Source organism: Hipposideros armiger, unplaced genomic scaffold, assembly GCF_001890085.2.
Source record: "Hipposideros armiger isolate ML-2016 unplaced genomic scaffold, ASM189008v1 scaffold_76, whole genome shotgun sequence".
Lineage (NCBI taxonomy): Eukaryota > Metazoa > Chordata > Mammalia > Chiroptera > Hipposideridae > Hipposideros > Hipposideros armiger.
Window position 1 is genome coordinate 944830 of NW_017731426.1, and position 23159 is coordinate 967988.

The 23159-nt window shown below is 41.6% G+C and overlaps 1 long non-coding RNA gene and 1 other non-coding gene across 6 annotated transcripts in view; one reads left to right on the forward strand and one right to left on the reverse strand.

The window, feature by feature from the left end:
- Nucleotides 1–124: 124 nt before the first annotated feature.
- Nucleotides 125–23159, forward strand: part of LOC109383148 (uncharacterized) — a 38245-nt gene continuing 15210 nt past the window's right edge. For 4 of the 5 annotated variants that reach the window (XR_002124084.1, XR_002124087.1, XR_002124086.1 and 1 more), the window contains exons 1-2: nt 125–325; nt 1987–2083. This is a non-coding gene — a long non-coding RNA (uncharacterized LOC109383148). Of the gene's footprint in view, nt 326–1983; nt 2084–23159 lie in introns of all 5 variants that reach the window. The other variant, XR_002124083.1, reaches the window with a different exon arrangement.
- Nucleotides 19498–19571, reverse strand: TRNAM-CAU (transfer RNA methionine (anticodon CAU)). Its single transcript has one exon. It is a non-coding gene; the product is annotated as a tRNA-Met (tRNA).

Sequence of the window (23159 nt, forward strand, 5' to 3'; positions counted from 1 at the left end):
ATTACACTACTCAGCTCTTGTGACGAAACCCGTTTCGGCGGCCCGAGGTGTGGTGTTTAGCTGGTTTTGTGGAAGCGGGAGGGAAGGGGGTGGGCGGAGCTTCTGTTCCAAAATTTTCCCCCGGAGTGCGGTTGACAGTGTGCAGGCGGGTAGGGGAGCATGGGGCCGCGGTCAACAACCAGGAGAAGCCTCGGCGGGGACAGAGATGTAGTATAAAACGTTAATGGATGTCCAAGGTGCGCCATTTCGCCGGCTGCTGGCCAGAGGTACTAGGGAGGCGCTGGCAAGAGCCCTGGCGAGGATGCACCTTCCCTGCCTTGGAAAGGTAGAATTGGGGAGGCCGGGAGGGTGACGGTGGCCTGGAAAAGAACACCTTCTCACTACCAAGGGGGGAAAAAGAAACAGAAGAAATGCAAATACAACAACATGTATTATTTCAGAAGCCACCCAGTCAGAATTCATCATGATTCAGGCAGTCGATGTCATTTTCACTGAACTTTAAACAAAGTTTTCTGTCTTTGATTTCAAGTAAGGAAAGGTTAAAAGAAAATCAAGAGGGAATAAGACTGAAAGTGTCTTTGATTTCTGGGTCTGAAAATTAATTCTTCTGATAAAGTAGTTTAAGATTTAGGATAATGTTATTTGTATTACAGATCTAATGCATATAATATCATTCATTAATTATGACCCAATTATGTTTTATTTTACCGTGAAAATTTTTTGTCATAATTCAGATTATTCTCCAAATCACTCTATCTCCAGATTAGTGAAGTTAGCATATATTCACAGTTTTTTTTATGTGTCTGTTACTCTTGTTGCTGTGTAGCTGAGGATTTGAACTAGATGTTCAGCCCCAGCCTCCAGCCTCCAGTTCCTATCCCCATCTCGCCTTCCATTTTTTAGTTCTTAACTCCTCCAATACGTCCTAGTTTAACTAACCCCTTAAGGTTGACTGAACCCAACTAAGCTCTTCAAACCACTATAAACCAACCTGTTTGTGCCCTTAGCAAGGAATTTTTGAGTTAAGATTGTCCCCAAATAGACTGGCTAGCCTTAGGAAGCAGTGAACTCATCATCCCTGGAAGTGTGAGTCAAGCACTAGTCTGGTGAACCTTGATTTGTAGAAAAGATTCAAATAGCAAATGTATATTAGTATTCGTGATTCTTAAAGTCTGTTACAGACCCTTGAGATACTGTATTTCCAACCTTGGAGTCTCTGGATTTCAATTAAATTAAGCGATTTCCCATGCTTATTACCATTTTCTAGAGTTGTACCTTCCAGTATGGTAGCCAGAAGCCGTAGGTGGCTATTGAGCACTTGAATTTGGCTAGTCCAAATTGAGTTGTGCTATAAGTGTGACATACTCATATATGCCAGGTTTCCAAGAATTAGTATGAAAAATAATGTTGACTATCTCAATTTTTATGTTGATTACATGTTGAAATGATCATGCTTTTGATATATTGAATTAAATAAAAATATTATTAAATTTCATTTCACCTGTTTCTTTTTACTTTTTTTTTAGTGTGGTTACTAAACAATTTTAATTTATAGTTGTGACTTGCATTATATTTCTATTGGACATTGCCGTTTTAGACCAACATCCATGGTAACCTAAGGCACCATCTTTGAGATTGGATGCATAATAATACTGAGTAGATGGTAACTTCCAGCTGCCATCCTGGTTAAATCAAAGCTCAAGTTAAATCAAGGCCCAACCTCAGCCTCTGGAACCTTTATAAAGAATTCTGCCAACACCTAACACCTGCTGTTTAATCTTTAACACTTAGCATTGGGTTTGAGCCCAGACTATGGAAATATGGTACAGGATAGATATGTCTGATTAAGCCAGACTTGATCATAGCTTTCCACATTTTGTAAATAGAGTGACAAGGAAGTCCAATATGTTAGGAATAAATTTGGAAAAAAAATTTAGGTCCCAAACAAAGCCTCCACAGGTAACTTTTTACTAACTTCTTCAGCAGACAGGAAGGTGGTGGAGAGATGGGACAGTGTTCTCATTTTAAGATTGGATATCTAACAGAAGACTTCAACAAATGAAAAGGCGCGTCATATTTTTGGGTAAGCATGATAAAGATGGCAGTAAATTTATACCTTTTAAATTAAATTTACACCTTTACACTAAATTCTCATAAGTTCTGATCGTCCTATTTCATTTCATTATTCTATCAGTTTCAGCACTTGAGACCAAATTATTTTAATTACTGTAAATTAGAATGTTTTCATTTCTGGTAGCACTAATTCTCCACACCCCAACCAGTCCCTTTTTCAGAATTTTCCTGGCTGCTTTTGCTTGCCTTTCCCTCCCATATGAACTTAAAATGAATTTATCTAGTTGCAAATATAATTTCTATTGGCATTAAAAAAATAAAGTGGCATCCTTATCTCACACTTTATGCCAGGATAAATTTCTGAAGGATTTAAGAGTGAAGTGGAAAAAAATGAAACCAGAAGAAACCTCAGAAGATTTAAAAATACATAATCTCAGAGTGGGGAAGGTCTTTCTAAGTGTGACACAAAACATAGAATCCATAAAATATAACGTTGATAAATTTGATGACATAAAAATAAAAATGTTTTGCGTGGCAAAACCTGCCATAGCAAAGTGACAAGACAATGACATGGTGGTGATGTTGCCACCATGTCCTTAATGCCACCAAACTGTACACTTACTTGAACGTAGTTCAAATGCTAAATTTTACATGATGCGTAACTACAATAGTGAATAAATAAATACACAACTACTAGCAAAATTTTAAAGTTCATCCATTTTCTATCCAAAACAATCTCATGCAGTGTTCTGGGTCCCATCCTCTGTGAGACCGACACTGGTACAGCTGTTTGACTTCAGGCCCTGGAATCAGACTGGTTGGGATTAAGTCCCAGTTACCTAATTCATTGCCTGTGAGATCTTTTGCAAGTTACTTCATCTTTTCAAGTTTCTGTTTCTTTGGTTATATAATGAGGATGCTTATAGCTTTCTCATAGGGTTATTAAAGCTATGCAGCAGGAGTATGTACAGTACTCAGCATAGTACCTGATATATAATAAATAATAACCATTATATATTTATAAACAATATAATTAACATCCAGTTCTTATTTTGGATTCTCAAGTAACCGCAACCAGCACTATATTAACCTTGTAAGTATGTTTTCTCATTTTTAAATACTGCTGTCATTACCTTTAAGAAGAACAAATGATTTTTATTGGGCATTTAATAAACATAATACTGTATATTGCAAAAAGTGGTTGAAATGGTAAATTTTATGATAGGTATATTTTACCACCATTTTTTTTTTAAAAGCTTTAGAAAATAAGGCATTTGTTGAGTTTAGGGCCATCTCTGATTATCTCAGAAAGGACCTGGTATAGATTTGTTTGTGATAATCAGTAACACTCACGCAAAGACATACACAAAGACAATGACAAACTAGGAAAAACGTTTGCAATCCACATTTCAAAGGGCTAATTTCCCTGATAAATAGTGTCTACAAGTCAATAAGACAAAAGCAAACAAACCAATAGAAAAATAAGCCCAGACTATGAACACAGTTTTCATAAAAGAAAATGCAAAAGGCTCCTAAAATGTGAAAACCTGTTCAGGTGTAGTTTGAAACTTTGGGGATACAAATTATATACAGCGTACATACATTTAAGTAACTAGAGTTAGACTCAGTTACAAAGGTGGCCATTATTCTTTCTTGATAGTTTAATTTTTACTTCCCTCCTTTCTATCCAAGGCTGACTGATTTTTTTTTCCAGCTTTATTGGTAACCAGAGAAGAAAGGAGTTTGCATGTGTGGAAGCCATGACTACCTTTCAAGTTCACTGTAAAATCCCTCTCATCCAAAATGATCTTTGGCTTACGGGCATCATCGTGCCTTACCCTTAGAAATCCCCTGAGTCAGCCTCTTAAAGCAAGTACAATGACCTTTTTCTACACATCTTCTCCATTCCTGGTCTTAATGCCTGTATATAGGCTGATAATCTGACTCTCTCCCAAATCGTTACTTTCTTCTGGCTTTGCCTTCAAGTTCTCTATTCTCTTAAAAAGCTTCATGCAGAATTTATTATATGATAAATATGAAATGTCAAATCAGTAGAGTGAGAGTATATGATGGAATAAATGGTGTTAAATTATAGCTAACCATGTGGGAAAATGTTAAATCCCTCCTACACACGCGTACGCACGTACATATTGTATTTTATAGTCTATACTGTGGTTTTACCCTGATTTAGCAGTTCCTCTTCTACAAATATACTTTTGGGAAATGATCAGATGTGTGACTAAAGAAATATTTACCAGCACAATCAGTGTAAAGCTCTACATTACACTTTACAAAGAAACAAAAAGTGAACAACCAAGCAACATCCTCTTAGATATAGGATTAAAGGATTGATTATTTAATTGAACCAATGATAGTATATCCAAGAATGATGCTGATGGCAGCCATTGAAGCACCCCAGGTAGCTTTATATATATTAATATGAAAAGTCGATAATATTAAACCAGGCACAGAACAACATTTATGGTATGACCCATTTTTGTAAAAAAAGGTTTTTAATTCACATAATATATGCATAGAACCGGCTTGGAAGGTTGTACCTCACATTAATAGCTTCAATTTCTGAGCATAGAATTATGAAGAGAGTTTCATTTTATTCATTTAAGTATTGGTTACATTTTTAATAACAGATTTTTTTTTAAATTGGGGAATTGGGGGAGGGGAACAGACAAGTTGCTGTCCTTTTGTTCTTCAGTCTAGTTGTGGAGGACATCGCTTCACTGGCCCATGTTGGTATTATCATTGCGCTCTTCCCGGATGAGGCAGATAGGTTGCTGGCCTCTGGACGGCCACTCACAGCAGCTCTTGGCAGCTCACACCGGCTGCCAGCCACTCACGGTAGCTTTATGACAGCCCACTGCAGCAGGAGCTGCAGCCTATGCCGTTGCCGGCGACTCCTAGCAACCCAGCCCCAGATCGAGCTGTTGTTCACCATCTTAGCTGTAGAGGGCGCAGCGTCACTGGCCCTCATGTGGGATCTGAACCGGGGCCCTGCTGCTCAGAGCTGGCGTCCCAAGCCAACTCTTAGCTAACGTGCCACGCTGCCGGCCCTTTCATAACAGATTTTAACAAGGAAAAAGAAAAAACAGATATTTCAAATTAAAAAAATAATTATCCTTATAGTTCTTGAATGCAGAATAAGTTCCTCTTTGTGTCTCACATAGTCTTTCTTCTCAGACATTAACAGAGAACAAGGCATTTCTGTAATTCATTCCCTTCCCATTTTTCTGTCTAGATAGTTTCAGATATCATTCAATCCATTTATGAATTATGAGGAGCGTGTGTGTTTGGGTATATGGTTTTCCTTCCAGGGCACATAAGCAAGGTATAAATATCACCCCATTAACTCAGGGATATCTTAACAAACCATGGAAAATTGAGCCTATTCCATCTTTTTGCCTCATGGGATCCTGTTGGTAACATTATCCCAAACCTCACATTCCTTGATCTTTGGCATTTGGCACACCCCAGGATTCTGCCTGGAATTCAACAGCTCAACTCCCTGCCCATAGTTTAGTTACTTAGGACACAGTGTTGGGGAGATAGTTTTAAATTTCAAGTTAGTAGACCAATCTTGAGCTGTCACTCTCCATGGGACAGACCTGGGCAAATCTTAGCATCTCAGAATACCAGGTATGGGAGATTACTACAACCAGTCTTCATTTTACAGAGGAGAAAATCCTAATCCTTGATTTTCTGTGAAGTGGGGAAGTTAAACAAGATGATTTATAGGTTCCTTTTGGCTTACAAGTCTGTGATTCGTTTCCTAGTCAAGAACACGCAGTCCATCCCTGTGGATCAGGGTTTTTTTCCAGGGAAGCTAGATTCCTGATTTTTGGCCACAAGCCACATATTCACAGGAATCAAAGGAAGATAATAGTAACAATAGTGTAGACTGAAGAGTGACCATTCGTTATCTTACTAGAAAAAAGCATGTGAATGTATAACTTAATGTTTGCTTAGTGGTACTAAACGCTGCTTCATTATTGCATGCATGCTCCCGGAGCCCCAGCTAAGGGCCAGGCTCCGTGTCTTCAACATGACAACCAGGAGCCTTGTCTTCATGGAGCTACAGGCTGTTGGAGGACATGGACAAGGAATTACAGCTATAGTTATTTAATGGCATTTAGGTGAGAGTTCTGAAGGATAAGTGCTATGAAGGCACCTCCGAGCATCTGCTTTATGCTCCCACAAATGTGTCCAGCTGAGGGAGCAAGCAGGGGCTGAAATCCACTCTTTCCTCAGGCCAGCCTGTGTTCACCCAAAAGAAACACCTTTAAGAATCCATCTCGGGCCGGCCAAGTGGCTCAATTGGTTAAGAGTTGGCTTAAGAGCGCGAGCTCTGAGCAACAGGGCTGCCAGTTCGATTCCCACATGGCCCAGTAACACTGCGCCCTAGCTGAGCTGTCACTGAGCTGCCAACAGGTGGCAGGATGGCTTAGCTGGCGTAACAAGATTGTTCGATGGTGGGCTATGCCCACTCGCAACTAAGACTGAACTTGACACCTTGAGCTGAGCTGCCGCCCGGATGGGTCAGTGGATAGAGCGTGTGCTCTTAACAACAAGGCTGCTGGTTCGACTCCTGCATGGGATGGTGGCTACACCCACCCGCCACTAAGATTGAACACAGCACCTTGAGCTGAGAGGCCAGAAACTGCCGACGGGAAGCCAGATGGCGACTGGCACCCTCCACAATGAAGACTGAAGAACAACAACTTGGCTGGTCCCCTTCCCCAATTCCCCAACACTGTTCCCTTTCCCCAATTCCCCAATTTAAAAAAAAAAAAAAAAAAGAATCCATTCCCACACACAGTGCCTTCCGCAGTTTGTTGAAAGTCCCCTGTGTGGTAGTGGCCACCCTGTAGGATGCTATAAGAGTTTGAAACAGGGGGCCTCACCTAGTAATGGGGGCTAGTAAGTCCCTTCCAAGGAAATGACCTTCAAGCTGAGAGCTGGAGGCTGAGCAGGCGTTAACCAGTTGAAGGCAGGAGGGTAAGAAGAGTGATCCTGGCAAAGTATCACAAAGTCCAAGGCCCCAAGTCAGGCAAGGACTTCGAGAAAATGAAAGGAGTTATTTGTGGCTGGGATGCCGTGAATCAAAGGCAGCAAGAATGCGTGCTATGATTGGAGTGGTGGGAAAGCCCAGATGGTGATGGGCCTTTTATGCCATGATAAGAATTTTGGACTTCACTTCAAAGCAATGGGAAGTCTTTGGATAATCAAAGAGAGTGACTTGAGCAGCTTCAGTTAAACTTGCTTATTTCCTCATTTTATCTTATTCTAGTCAAAAATCTTAGTTTTGTATTGAGATCATTCCCATAGTATGTGGCAAAAAAAGTTGAGGCTTTCACCTTTCTATTTCTTCGCAAACATACACAATATTAAAAAAAATGGTTTAAAACCCGGGGTGTATGGTTTTTCAGTCAGTGAGGGACACGTGAAGTTCTTGGACCATCAGAACAGATACTGGTCACAACTGACATATTTCAGGTTTTGAAGGAGGACCCAGGCTAGAGCCATGGCTGGGTGTCAGTCTGCTGAATCAGCAGGCGGACCAAGGTGGTGTCACCACCATGCTCCACCATGCCACAGGTTTAGCTTGCAGCCTTTTTTCAGTGTCATAATGAGCCAGTTGCTTGTGTCATTTTAAGGGCCAGCTCATGTTTTGCCCTTTGCCAATACAGTTGGTGTGACTCTTCTAAGCAAGGGAATAGCTTAGGGTGAATACTGAATCGTTTTCTTGAAATAGCTGAGCATTTTAGTCTTCATTTTTACTGAGCAACTGGATTCACTGTTCACTACTATGTTGGACAAAGGGTTAACTATTTATTTGGTTTTGGAAAGAGACTTCAAAAGAGGGATAATAAAAAGAAACAATCTACAATGATTTTTGTTTTTTAAAATTAAAGCTTAGTAAAAGAGCGACCTCTGCTGGCTACACTGGTATGACGCCCTAGATAGAGTTAGTTTGTGTCCCTTCAAGTTTTTACAGGTGTTAGCAAATTGATAGCTCCCTGTTCATTTCCTCACCTGTCAACTCAGGTTCTTTGGAGCTAATCTAATTTACCTATAATTCTCAGTTCCAATCACAGTTTTTTCTGTTTCTGTCTTTAAGAAAAGTCTTAAAAACGATAGCTCTAAATATCAGTCTCAGCCAAAACGCAGACCTGAAGTAACTCCTGCGTTCTGTTTTCTTTGTTTCCTTTCTCTCTTCTGCCCTTCACCCCCGCCCCTCCCCTCCACCAGTAAAGCCAAATAAAACAAACCTTCACTCAAAAGAGTATTGCTGATGGAAAGTGAGAAGGAGGGAACTTAGCGCTTATCTCTAGCATATCCTCTCGACTGAATGTCCAGGCTTGGGGCCCAAGGGTTGGGGTTATATGCCTGAGTAAAGTTGTGAAATCCATGAATATCTTCCGATGGATTTGTTCAGCCATGAGAACGTGGGTGCACAAGAGTGGAGTGAAAGTCCGCGAATGGGAGACCCAACACTTGAGAATGCAGAGGGTGGTTAGGTAGGAGGAGAAAGGGGAACGTCCATCTCCTTGAGACTTTTTGTTTGTCAACAATGAATGATGAGGTTCAGTGCCTACCACGTGCCAGGTCCTGGACCCAGTACTTTCTGTACCTTTATTCTGTTTCTTGCGTTGCCTCTCATTTCACAATCTTAAGAACATCTTTGCGTGGAAAAAATATTTAATATATGCTAAGAACTTAGAACAAGACCTGTGTAAAAATAAGTTATGTATGTGTTTGCTGTTTTATTATGTTTTTACTCTGGAATATGCTGCAACTCCTATACATGAGAAGATGTCTTCTCCAGGCCTGCTAGAGTAAGAGTAAGTCCTGGAGTTGCTTCTAAAATGACACCTCCAGTTCTCTAGGGTAGAGCAGCAAAGAGGTTTTTTTTTTTTAATATTTTAAAACTTTATTGTGGAACAGTGTGCTCTTCCAGGACCCATTAGCTCCAAGTCAAGTTGTTGCTCTCAATCTAGTGGAGGGCGCAGCTCACTGGCCAATGTGGGAATCAAACTGGCAACCTCGGTGTTAAGAGCACTGCTATATGCACCTGAGCCAACCGGCCGCCCCCAGAGAGGTAGCTTTGGTTTGGCATGTTGTTTCTACATGGTGGCTTCCATATTCTGTCTTCCCATGCCTAACTGACTCTTACTCCTTAAATATTCATTCTCATACTTGCAACAACCTCTTGCAGATGGTCTAAAGCAAGAGCTATTAGTATCAAGTGATGATCATTTTAATGCTGTTAATGGACCTGAAATCACCAACCTCTCCTTTAAGAAAACTGAAGCCCAGAGAGGTTGTCAGTTGCCCAAAGTTACCCACCTAGTGGGCAGCTAAGGCAGGACTGGAACCCAGAGCTCCCGAATTCTTGAGGTAGCATCTCCCGTATGACACCCATACTGTCCTTGGTCTACATTGTGTAACAGAAAGCTTTTACTTAACACTTTCTGCTCCTTTTCTCAGGTTGCCTGTCACCCCCCTTTTCTAAGCTCTCCACCCCTTCCTGCTGCACACAGGCACCCTGGACCCGTTAGTGCAGACACCTGGCAGCTTCTCTGAGCAGCCTGAGCCGCTTTCCCTCCCACTTCTAAACTCATTTATTCTGTCTGGGCCTTGTTAGGGCATTAACAAGTCACGTGACTCACAGATTTATCAAAAGATGTTCATAGGGCCGGCTGAGTGGCTCAGTTGGTTAAGAGCTCGCTCAAGAGTTTGAGCTCTGAGCAACAGCAGTTCGAGTCAGCCCGAGCTGAGCAGCCGTGAGCTGCCAACAGGTGGCGGGATGGCTCAGCAAAAAAAAAAAAAAAAAAAAAGATGTTCATAGACTTCTATCCTTCTCTGAAATGACTATTGATCCTGGCATTTCTATGCTGCTTTATAGTGTTGAGTATTTGTTGCGTATGCCTTAAGTTTGCATATGCCTTATACTTATTTGAACTCTCCCTGTTCCCTCAGCATAACACAGTGCCTTTTATTGGAAATAACAGTTTCTTAACTCAATAGAATAAATCTCTAGCTCTGGGATTTCCAGCACTGTGGCAAGACAATTAGATAGATATTTTATAGGAAAGTTTTCTTGTTAAGAGTTTCAAACAATACCCTATAGTTTCTAATATGGTACCCTGAGTATATTGTTTACTAAAGTTTAATGAATGTTAAATTGCCATACTTCAGTACAGCCACAGAATTAATTCATTCATGAATCTGGCAGTTATTTTAGGAGTGCTCATACAGTATGTTGGACCGTGTTGGACCCTGAAGGCATTTGCAAAGAAGTTTGACATCTGCCTGTCTGTCCCCTTCTGGCTGCCTAGAAGGTAGATAAGATGGATGCAACTTGAGGAGGCATCCTTTGTTCCTAAGGATAGAAGGTGCATTGTGGAGCAGTAAGATACAGGAACTATAGGCGATGCCACACCAGCACTGCATTGCTTATCTCCAGAATTCCTTTACAGAAAAGAAAAATAAACTTTTATCTTCCTCAAGCCACTATTATTTCTGGGCTCTGTTACTAGCTGCCAAATGCAAATCTTAACTGATATAGAAGTCCTTGAGGATTTTTGAGCAAGGCACTAATTCTGATTGGTAGCTATGTAAGAGACAGATTCAGGGAGGGGGGCGGTGTTCCGGGGCATACAAAGAGATAAAAAGTTGGCTTGGCAGGTGGGGACAGATAGTGTGCAGAGACTCTGAATGAGGAGAATACACATCTTGCACAGGGTCATTGATTTTGTTTTTTTTCCCAGGACACCTCTGCTACACTCCTATTATACAGTGGTCATTTAAATATGTAGTTGTTGAGTAATTTGCATTCTGCTATTGTCAAGTGGCCTGAAAGCTAGGGAGATTGAGAAGATGGGTACTCTTTGTGTCTTAAAAAGAGGCAGGCAAAAGCTGGAACAGGAAGAGTATCAGTGTTACAGAAAAGTGAAGTTATTATGTATTCTGAACTCTTGCAGACATTTTCAAGGAAAGGAACTTTTGTTACATGTGATTGTCTAATCTAGATACATTTGAAATGTATCCTTTACTGGATAGCAACTGTAAATAATATTTTAAAACTATATCTTGGAGTGACTAGCAGAGTAAAGATAATTTCACATGCTAACAATTTCTAAAAGTGGAAAAAATCTGTTTTGTTAGCTTACGCTGTTTCATGTGATCACATTGAGTAATAGCTGCCTCTTCACAGTGAACTTTTCATCTTGAGGTTGGGCAGGTAATTTCACACCTCTTAGATTAGAAGACATTTAATTATTGTTTACATGGGTTATAAAATATGATAATATAGCCTAGCTTTCCTCTGAACTAGATGTGCTAACTCAATATCCCAGTCTCTCTGTTTTCCTTAAGAATGGGTTGGCAATTCTAAAGTTCCTTCCAAACCTGTCTTGAACAGGTAATTAGAAGCCTCACCACAACCACAAATTTCAAGGTCCCTTAAGGCAATGGCCTTCAGCCTCTTTCTCCCCTTGCACATGGAAGGGCAGATGTGCCCACTAGTACCTGAAAATTCTCACTCATTAATTATGTTCCTACACTCTTTCCCCTCATTTAGAAAAAAAAAGTATACTAGAATGCAAGTGACTAAATATTAGGTTGTAACCTGACTCTCTGTTGCAAATTTCCATACTTTTTCTACCAACTCCATTTTAACGTCACATATGATTGATTGTCCTCTGTTAATAGTGGGAAGGAATATAAAAAGTGATTTCAAATATTAGGCTTTTGAATTACTCCTCCCTCAAGTGCCAGGGTTACATTTTCCTACAGTCGGCACACAGGGAGCAAACCCCATAAGCCTGGTAAGCAGATATTCTTTTTCTACAGTTAAATAAATAATAACAAAAGCCAACATTTATGGAGCACTCAGGGTGTGCTGAGCCACTTATCTACATTGTTTCTCTGAATCCTGATGAAAATTCTGAGACGTTGCTGTATTGATGAAGAAACTGAGCCTTGGAACTTTTGCTCAAGGTCACATTAAACAGCTGAACAAGGGCTCAAATTTAGGTCCTGCTGACTTTCAGCCTGGATTTAGAGGCTGTCCTGTTATTCTTGTAAATAATCTCAATGAGAACAAGGCCCACTGGCTTAGTTTGACACTTGATCATTCATTCTCTTTTACTTTCTGCCAGATTGGAAGACGGCATAGTGATTAAATATTTCTGGCCAGCAATATCTTGCCATTTATGGAAAAATGATACCCCCCCAAATCTTTAATAATTGTTTCATTAAGAACAAAAACAAAGCTCCTGCTAAACTCTGGAATGAGTGCAGTAAAATCTCTGTATGCTGCACCTTAATCTCTCCTCAGACAAGATGGAAAGAACAGTATCACTTTTGAAGTTACTTTGGGAAGGAGATAAAACAGTGGATGCTACTTGGTTATCATTAGTAGACATTTTTTTGTGGCGGACTACAACTAACATTTTAAGGTTAGGAAACCCCTTCTCAAGGGATGAAGGCAATTTTATGGTAAGAGAAGCTCAGAAGGCCCAAGGAAGGAGTTTCTGAAAATATGAGCTTGCCTCTCAATCTCTTTTTGCTTTTTTAGCTCCATGTAGATTCAGGGGTCTCTCAGAGGCTAACTTCTTTCTTGCAAGGTAGGTGAGAAGTCCTGCTCAAAAGCTTTATATTTGCTAAACGTGTTTGTGTTTGTTTCCTACTGCCTACATCATTTACTTGGGAGGTGGCGGGGGTGGGGGTCCAGTTTACTTTGGGGGAGATAAGAGCCCAATGATGTTTGCTAAATCGTTTATTAACTGAGGGGGGGTTTTTTCTCATTTAAAAAGGTCGTTTCCCTTGTACGATTACAAAGCCCCCAGGGACGTTTTCTCATTTATCTGCCTTTCAGTTCCTATTTTGGAGGTAATTCTGTAAAGAACATTTGAGCCCTAGGTCTTATTTTCCACTGTCATTTAGGCCCTGGAAAGGCAGGTTGCTTTTTGGGTGGGACTACACCCAAAGCTGGGGGGTGGGTGGGAGGAAGGTGAATCTCATTAGTTGAAGTCAAAGGCAGTGTCTGATCCTCAGGGGGACGTCTCCATCAGCTGGACCGCAACAAATACATAGGTTGGGTCATTATTTTTATGTAGGATGCCTAGCCTAAGCTCTCTAAGCTTATGAGGGAAACCAATAACCTCCTCAAAGGCTGTTGTCATAATCGACTGAAATAGTGTATCTGAAAGTGCTTTCTAAATATATTATTATAATGTGTGAAAATGATGGCTAATGGAAGTGCTTCAAAATGTCAGCCATTATTAATAGGAGGATAAGTCAATAGTATGCCTGATTGGAGGAAGCTGATGTATACACACATGTGACAACTTTTCAAAATATATTCTTTCCCTACGTGTTCACTGGATGCTCATATTCTTCAGCATCCATTACCACTGCTCCCTGTTCTCTGTCAATTTGCATTGTATGTTCATATAAACACATTCTCCCTTTGCAGTTTTAGCAGCTGGAGCATTGTATTTGTTTTCCTTCGTTGTTCTGTTCTGTGTGATGTGAACATTGATGACACATTGTTCTTTACTTCGGAAACACTGAGAACAATGGAAAGCCAAAGGCATGCTGTACCGCTCCTTACTAATCTGATGTAACATGGCCCATGCTGGGAATAAAAGGCATGTTTCCTTCAGGGCTGGGGTGTGAGACCTGCTTCCCAGGGCCAATGCCTCATTCCTAAGCATAGTATCTCTTAATTAGCCCAATGAGAACCAGGCCATATGGGTATGGCGGAACTGCATTAGTGCTTGGCACTGTCTGTGCATAATTCTGGGGTCGTCTGGTGGAGCCATTAAGACAGCTCAAGTAAGTGTGTGGACAGTGGCTCTCATACCTGGTGTGAGGGAGAAGTGTCTAATGTACCTTTGAGGGTGCACGTTTGTGCAAATTTCAGGCAAATATCTATCTGGGAAGGAGTTCTGTATCAGTCAGCTTTCTTTATTCCTTCCCTCTTTCCTTCCAATAAAAACGTGTTGAGCACTTACGATATGTTAAGTATTAGGTATGAAAAACATTGTCCCTGCCCTCAAGTCCTTAAGGAGCTTAGAGAGGCGTGTGTCTGTGTGTGTGTGTGTGTGTGTGTGTGTGTGTGTGTGTGTGNGAGAGAGAGAGAGAGAGAGAGAGAGAGAGAGAGAGAGAGAGAGAGAGATAGAGAATATCACAGTATAATGAGCTAGGAACAATAAAATAGGTTCGAACAACCTTCTGTGAAAGGACATGGGAAGGACAACTCTGGGAAGGCTTTCCTGAGGAGATGTGATTTTAAGTGTTAAGAATACGTAGGAATTTGCCCAAGACCAACAAACAAAAAAGTAGAAGGTGGGCCGTCCTCATGGCTGAACAGTATCTACTAAGGCGCTGAGGTATGGAGGAACATGACTGGGAAATATGACACATGGTCTTGTGTTACTAGTGCTTAGAAGCATGTTTCACAGAATTCGACATTTGGTGGATGCGCTCCAGAGTTTTCTCTATGGCTGTGGTAACCATCTGCTAAAATCGGCTTTTTGTAGGCCAAAATTGCTTTTTGCTTAATGTCACAGTGTGGAATTTTGGAGGATCAGCCGAGCTCTTCTAAGTCAATTCTCTGTCTGGAGACACAGGAGTGGAACTCCGAACCCTTGAATCCACTCCTAGTTGCCCACTGCCACTAAACGGGAAACATGCAGAGTATACTCCAGGCAAAGTCACTTTATATCATTTGAATTTCCTGTTCTGGTAAATAATGCTGGGTTTCAAGAGTCACAGCAACTCCTTTGGCCTAAACTAGGGTCAAGCCTATGTGGCTCCCCACATCTCTTTTCTCCTGTACTGCAAGCTGTTTCCTACTGACTCCCTAGAACAGAGCCCTCCCCATAAATGAAAGCAGCCCCTGGCCCATCTTAGTATGGGTCTGAAAGGACACACAGAAGGGAAGTGCAATAAATGAACTCTAAGATAGGAAAAGCCAGGAGTGAGTCATGTGGCGCCCAGGTACTGCATTACCTTGGTGTCACGGTTCCACTCAGTCATTGGCTGGGAGCAGCCTTGGGGAGCATGGCCTTAGCACAAACTCAGTGATGTGTTGCAGGTGACTTTGGCTTAAGGACTCCCCAGTGGCCTTACTGAACGTTCTCTAGACCTTCACTGCAGGCTAAGATGCTTTCACTGTCTTCCTCCATCCCCTCTCTTTTATGCTCAGGCTCAGACCTGCATCGTGGTCCAATGGCTTTCCCAACCTCTTTGGCTCCTCTTCATTTCCTTTACAGACATTTTCCCTAACACATTTCTTGCATGTCTAAGTCCATCTTGGTGGCTGCTTCATGGAGGACAGGGAATAATATTGGATGGAAAGGGAAAAGGAATGTTTGCAGTACTAAGCTCTTTAATACTGAGATTCAAAGGTAAGAAAATGAATTACTTTGATCAAAAGAAAAATTAAAAAAGAAAACAAAGGGAGCAAAAAAATGTACCAACTAAATCAATCAAAAGAAAGCTGTTGAACAATACGAGTATTAAAGTTAGATAAAATATGGATCATAGGGAATGAGATACAAGAAGACATAACAATTTTAAAATGTATATTTGAAAAAGCTTGACATTGGTTGTGGGGGGTGGGGAGGATAATAAAAATGCAGTTGTATGTGATGTCACACTGTTCCCTAGGGTCTATTTTGTGGGAGTAGCCTCACTTGTCCCTGGTTCAATCTCAGTCTTGGGTTTCCCCTTTAGCTTCCTAGCTCACTCTTTTATAATAAAAATCCTCTCTCACAGTGTCAACTCAGCAATTAAATTGTTCAGTTTGATGTTTACCCAAACTCAATCTTCATTCAAGGGGAAAACTTCTCTTTACCCATCAGCAGGAATAAAAACCATCCTACGGCCTCTTAAGTTCTGGACAGAACTAGTGCTCTGTCACTTCTGCTTTATTCTATTTGTCAAAACAAGTCACATGGCCAACTCCAAAGTTAAAATCCGAGGAAATATACTAACTGCTGAGTGAGGAAAAGTGCAAAGTTACATGGTAGAGGGCATGGATAGAGGGAGGAGCAAAAATTAGGACCAGTAATTCAACCTTCCATAGCACCAAAGGGAGAAAGTCTAATTAGCTGTACTTGGCTTCTGTGTATCCCTGACCATTCCTTGTGGGCAGGTGGGGATATGGTAATATGATTGACAACTATAATAGGACTCTGTGCTTGAAAGGAGTAGGAAGAGCTGTTGCCCATAAGAAGGAGATGGCCATCCTGGAAGAAAGAAGGAGTGCTGGACAAGTAAAAGAAGCAATATCCACTACCATCCATCCCTGTCCCGTCGGTCCCTGTAATCGCTTTTTCACATAGGTACTGCCAATATCCTCTTTTTAGACTTGAGAAAATTGAGGTTAAGAGAGGTTATGTAACTTGCTCAGGATGACACAACTTGAGCGGTGGAGATTTTTCGATTAAAAATAGATTTATCCAGCCGGCCGAGTGGCGCGATGGTTAAGAACTGGCTTGGAACGCCAGAGGGCCCCGGTTTGGATCCCACATATGAGGGCCAGTGACACTGCCCTCTACAGCTAAGATGCTGAACAACAGCTCAACCTGGAGCTGGGCTGCCGTGAGTCGCCGGCGACGGCGTAGGCTGCAGCCCCTGTGGCAGTGGGTTGCCATGGGCTACCGTGTGTAGCCAGCAGCCAGCGTGAGCAGCCAGCAGCCGCAGTGAGCGGCCGTCTGGAAGCCGGCGACTGATCGGCCTCGCTCGGGAAGAGCGCAATGATGGTGCCAACTTGGCCCAGTGAAGCAACGTCCTCCACAACTAGACTGAAGAACAAAAGGACAGCAACTTGTCTGTTCCCCTTCCCCAATTCCCCAGCACTATTCCCATCCCCTCAATTCCTCAATAAAAATCTTAAAAAAAAAAAGATTTATCTATTCGACAAAGCTACAGCAATCAAGAGAGTGGCGTTCATAAGGATAGACACAAAGGACAATGGAACGGAACAGCCCGGAAATAGATCCACCTATTAATTGTCAACTGATTTTTAACAAAAGTGCAAAACCAATTCAATGTATAAAGGATAGTCTTTGCAGTAAATGGCGTTGGAACAAATAACAACCATATGTAAAACAACAACAAAAAAATGGTAAAGAACCTTAGCCTATACCTTTCATCTTATGCAAAAATCATCTCAAAATGTATCATAGGCCTAAGTATAAAATGTAAAACTATAAAACTTCTAGAAGAAAACATGGGAAAATATCCTTGACCTTGGATGAAGGAAAGAGTTCTTCAAGGTGACACTGGAAGCATGACCCATGAAAGAAAATATTCATAAATTAGAATTCATCAAAATTAAAAACTTTTGCTGTGTGAAAGGCACTGTTACGAGAATGAGAAGACTAGTCACAGACTAGGAGAAATATTTTCAAATCATACATCTGGCAAAGGACTTCTATGCAGAATATATGAGAACTTTCAAAACTTACCAACAAGAAAACAAACAACCCAATTAAAAATGGACAAAGATTTTGAACAGACACTTCATGAAAGAAGTTATATGGATGGCAAATAAGCACATGAAAATATACTCAACATTATCACTAATTAGGGAATTGTGAATTAAAACCACAGTGAGATAATATCAGACACTGATTAGAGTGGCTAACAGCCCAAACCAAACCAAAGCAAACCAAACTGAATCAAAACAAAAACTGACAACACTAAATGCTAAAGAACGTAGAGCTTCTGGAACTCTCATACATTGCTCGTAGCAATGCAAAATGGTTCATCTGTTTGGAAAAGAATGTAGCAGCTTCTTATAAAGACAAACACACACTTCCCAGGTGACCCTGTAACCCTAGATGTTTACCCAAGAGAAATGAAAACTTAAGTTCATACAAAAAACTGTGCATGAATGTTCATTGCAGCTTTAGCCGTAATCACCCTAAACTGGAAACCCAAATGTCTATCAACAATTGAATGGATAAACAAACTGTGGCACACTCATACAATAGAATACTATACTCAGCAATAAAAAAGGGCGGAACTGTTGATAACACGCAAGAACATGGGTGGATCTCAAGTGTACTTTTGTGAAGTGAAAAGAATCCAAACCCAAAAGACTACAGACCATATGATTCCATTTATATGGCATTTTTCAGAAAGGCAAAAAGTAAAGGGGTGGAGACCTTCTCAGTGGTTGCCAGGGTCTTAGGGTGAGAAGATGTGTTGAATACATAGAGGCAACACCAAGACATTACTTGAGCTGATGTAACTCTGCTGCACCCTGATGGTGGTGGTGGTGGCATCATACTGCTGCTTCACTTCCTAGTCAAGAGAAAAGATGCACACATTTTTCCAGTCTAGGGAGCTAATAGTGAAGAATCTTGAGTTCTGATTTCTGACTAAATTGAAATAACCATATCTACAAGTTGAATTATCTGCAAGGGATTTTGACGGAGCACCAGTTGAAAATTTCAGAGTCATTGACAAGCTAAGATGCCTAGAAAATTCCATTCTAGATAAGATGTGGCACACAGAATAATGGCTCTCCAAAAATGACTACACCCTAATCACGGGAACCTGTGACTATGTTACCTTAAGTGGCAAAAGAGTCTTTACATATGTGATTAATATTAAGAATCTTGAGATGGGGAGAATATTTTCGATGACCCAGAGGGGTCCAATCTAACCAAATGAATCTTTAAAAGCAAAAACAGAGAACCTTGCCAGCTGTGGTCAGAGGGAGACATGAGTCTGGAAGAGTGGTCACTCACTCTCCCCAGTCCCTGCTTTGTTTTTCTCCGTAGTACTTATCACCATTTGGTGATATGCATACATATATTGTGTTACATGACAAAGAGGAGTTAAGGTTGAAGGTGGAATTAAGTTTGTTAAAATGCTGACCTTCAAACAGGGAGATTATTTTGGATTATCCAGTGGACCCAGTGTAATCCCAAGGGCCTTGAAAAGTAGAAGAGGAAGGCAGAATAGGTCAGAGTGAAGTGAGAAGACTCAACCTGTTCTTTCTGGCTGTGAAGCTAGAGGAAGGGGCCACAAGCCAAGGAGGGAAGATGGCCTCTAGAAACTGGAAAAGGCAAGAGAAAGGATTCTCCCCAGAGCCTCCAGAAAGGAACGCAGCCCTGTCAACACCTTGATGTCAGTCCAATAAGACCCATGTTGGACTTCCAGCCCTCAGTACTGCAAGATATTGTTTATGTGGTTTCAGGCCACTAAGTTTGTGGTCACTTGTTATAGCAGCAATAGAAAACTAATGCATAAGGAGAATGTGTTATTCTTTAAAAAAAAAACAAAAAAACTTTACTGGGTAACAGTGTGTTTTTCCAGGACCCATCAGCTCCAAGTCAAGTTGTTGATTTCAATCTAGTTGTGGAGAGCACAGCTCACTGGCCCATGTGGGAATCGAACCAGCAACCTTGGTGTTATGAGCACCACACTCTAACCACCTGAGCTAACCGGCCACCCGAGAATGTGTTATGCTTAAAAATTAGGGGGAAATATTAGAAGAAGGGGACTGCTTGGTTTCCTGGGTCCTCAACCTTGGACTCTATGTGGGTGATCTATTTGTCCACTTTCAGAATTGGTCTTATGGCCACAGGGATGAGCTCTGATCCTGGCAGTAAACTTGTGGGGGTGTTTATTGAGTGTAATATTTACTGAGTATTAAACTGCACTCCTGCTGCCTGTGCCCAGTGTTCCTGGAAGCCCTTTCTCAGCTCTTGGCCTCCCCTTGCACAGGTGATTTGGCCTCATTTGAACCCAGTTTTATGCAGCATCTGCCCCTACCTTACGATCCACGTTCCTGGTCTGCTTTCCCTTCACCAGGTACCACTGCAGACTTGTGCATACCTGGATGCCACACTTGCTTCACCCTGACATAGCTTTTTCTCCCCTCCACTTACTGCCTGTGTGACAGAGGGAAAATGTTTTAAAATGATGTACTGGCAATACCTCCCTTCTTGTCTACAAGGAAGAATGAATGCTTTGTGTACTCAGCTCACTAGAGGGCCTTTGTTGAATTAAGCAGGGTATTGGCAGTGAGGAGAATTAAAATGCCAAGAGGGGACCAAATTGCTCTACTCACCACAGAATGAGGGCGGTACTTGGAAGAAATTTTTTATGAGAAAGTTGAAGAGAAGAGAAAACAGAGATGGGTGAGCTATAAGCTGTAGAACTTTTGAGGAAAGAGAAAGAAATTCAAAGAACATTTAAAAGGAAAGTTTCCTATGTCATGTGTAATGTAACATTCCCTTTGCCTCCCTAAGAAACACTCAGTAAGTGTTAGATTTGTGGGATTTTGGAGGCATTAATCACTGAGATTGGCCTTAAGGGGAGAACAGGATGACCCCCCCCCCAGCCCAAAAACTTTCAGGTGGTGAGAATGAGGAAAAAGGATGCAAAGTGGTCTTTCCAATAATTGCAGGTCTTTCAGCAGGTATGTTTGCTCAGTCCTCAGGAATTCTCCAGAAAGGTTGCAGAAAGAAACTGCACCTCAAAATAACCCAAGAAAGAGAGAAAGAAGAGGGCATTTCTGTGCCTGTCCCCTGCTGTCTCCTCTTCCTTGGCCAAGATTTATCCTACACAGAGCTAAATTCCCTGAGCTCCCAGACGGTGTCATCTGGCCACCCAGTGACCCCTCAGGAAACGAATTTCAAGTGTGGCCAGTTCACTCAAGTCTGGAAGTGAGAAGAGCCTCCCATGGGTGGGGAAACAGCTAAAAAGAGTAGAAGGGGCAATGGCAGGGATCTGAGAAGGCTGAAAACATTTATCTCTGTGATTGGGAAAATGTTTTGTTTAAATCTTGCTCCAAATTGTGACTCATGTTTTTAAGTGCATGGCTCATAAACATATGAACTGAAGTGTTTTCATAAAGACAGATGAAAAACTATTTAAAAGAGTGGGAAATCAACGCTAGTTGATAATGCCTGAGAAGCCTTACCGTTTGACCTCCAGGTTATAACCATAGTACCTCAGTCCCATCAGGTAGCAGCATCTACTGTCTTAGTTTAATAAAAATCAAATTATTTAATCACCCAATTAATACCTACATGTATTTTACTAGAAAAAACAAAATCAAACACTGAACTCCCAGGTGAAAGGAGTTACATTCGTGTAATACCAGGTTTTCCTCTGGCCTGTCTTAACTCTGCCCGGAACTGAGGAGGGCATGATTTAGTTGGCAAGTTTGGAGGAAATGAAGTGGGCATGCTTAGCTCATTCCTGTCCCCTTTCCTCTTTGGAATCCAGTCAGTATGAAGTGTGCTCTGGGGGCAGGCTGACTCTCCCACCCCTGACAAGGCAAGTGGACTTTGGACCAGATTGCTGTATCTTCTTCTGCAGCTTACTGTTGGGAACCTCTTCTGATTCTCACATGAAACTGCATCCTGCAGCCCCGCTTTGTGAGGAATTAAGTAATCGTTTGGCCTCCTTCTTCCATTCCTTTATCTTATTTCTTAATTTGTTTTGGACTTAGAAAAAAGGAGGAAGGGTGCTTTTTATGGGGTGCCCCTACAGGGTTCCAACATTTGATGCATTTGGCCAGAACATGGATATGTAAGAAAAAAGCACACAATTAGGGAGAAGGAAATGAATACACACCGAGTGATTGAGACTTCTGGAGTGGCAAAGGATTGGCCTGGGTCCAGGGGTCTTGTTCTTTAGTGTGTGTACAGGACATTTCAATCTTGGCAATGCGTATAGGCTTCTATTGGGCCAGGTAGGCTTTTATGGTGGAGCAGTTGGCTCTTAACAGCTGTGGCCTGGGGGCAAAAAGGCCTTGGAAAAGCCGCTCTGAGGCTGTAAGAGGCCTGGCACGGGCACAGGGACCAGGAGAGGGCCTTCGCAGGGGCCAGCAGGCTGAAGAGGATTTAATAAGCAGTTAGAGCTGGGGCAAGGATTCAATTATAGGGAGAAAGAAACAGTCTTTTCATACACTGTCCTTTCAGATATTAAAGGAGTGGGAAAACATTTGCTGTTTTTAAACGGTGGGGCAGCTGGGTTTTCTCTGGACCACAGAGCATTAGTGAGCGATTCGTTTTCAGTGTGCTAGTGCTAAGGCTAGGTGGGTAATATAAACAAACAGCCCTGATTTTCATTCCTCTTTTATGTTATTTTGAACTTGCTTTAAGGGCAAAAGAGGGCAGGATGCATGGACTAAGTTTGCATTCATGTGGCTCAAGGATTGTTCCCTCTACTTGTCCTCAAGGCTGCTAGAAACTGTTATTTAAATATGTTGGAGAAGCCCTCCCCAGGTGATGGTTTTCTTAGGCCTAAGGAATTCCACAGAAAGAAGCAGTGGAAACAGCCATGGCAGCACAACGTAAAAATGCTCACTAGTTCTTTTTTTTATTTTTTTATTGTGAGTTTCAGGTGTACAGAACAATGCAGTAGTTATCCTTTTCACTAGTTCTTGTGGAAGCCCTGTTACTAGACAGAGCTCACCTTCATTGCAGCACTGCAGGGCAGGCACCAAGAGTTCAAAGGGGACATGGGGATGAAAAGGTTTTGAATATCTGGGTGGGAAAGCACAGCTCCTCAAATATGGTCTGATGATGGAAGATGTTGCCATTGCACGTTTCTAAATGTTGCAAGAAGGAAATGCCCCTTCAGATGCTTTGCCTGAGAGAGGAGACAGTATCCAGAGGTAGAGCTTCATGGAAATGGTGACTACAGGGTGCCACAATGCAGGAATTAACCTGTAGCTAGATTTCTCTTAACTGGATTTTAATTCACAGGCCACAGATTCCGGACTCTTGGTATCAATCAACTGGCATCTTGGTGAGGCTGTGGCCTCTACGAAACAGTCTTTGGCCATGCAAAGTACTCTTAGCAACCCAAAGCACTAATTCTGAGTGTGTTTTGATTGGACTACCTGCTAGGAATTGGCTTGTTTTCTGAATATGGCGGGTGGAGAGCTAGTGTTAGAACCATTTTGCATATTCTACTAAATCTATAGATGAGAGAGAGAGAGAGAGAGAGAGAGAGAGAGAGAGAGAGAGTTAGAACCATTTTGCATATTCTACTAAATCTATAGATGAGAGAGAGAGAGA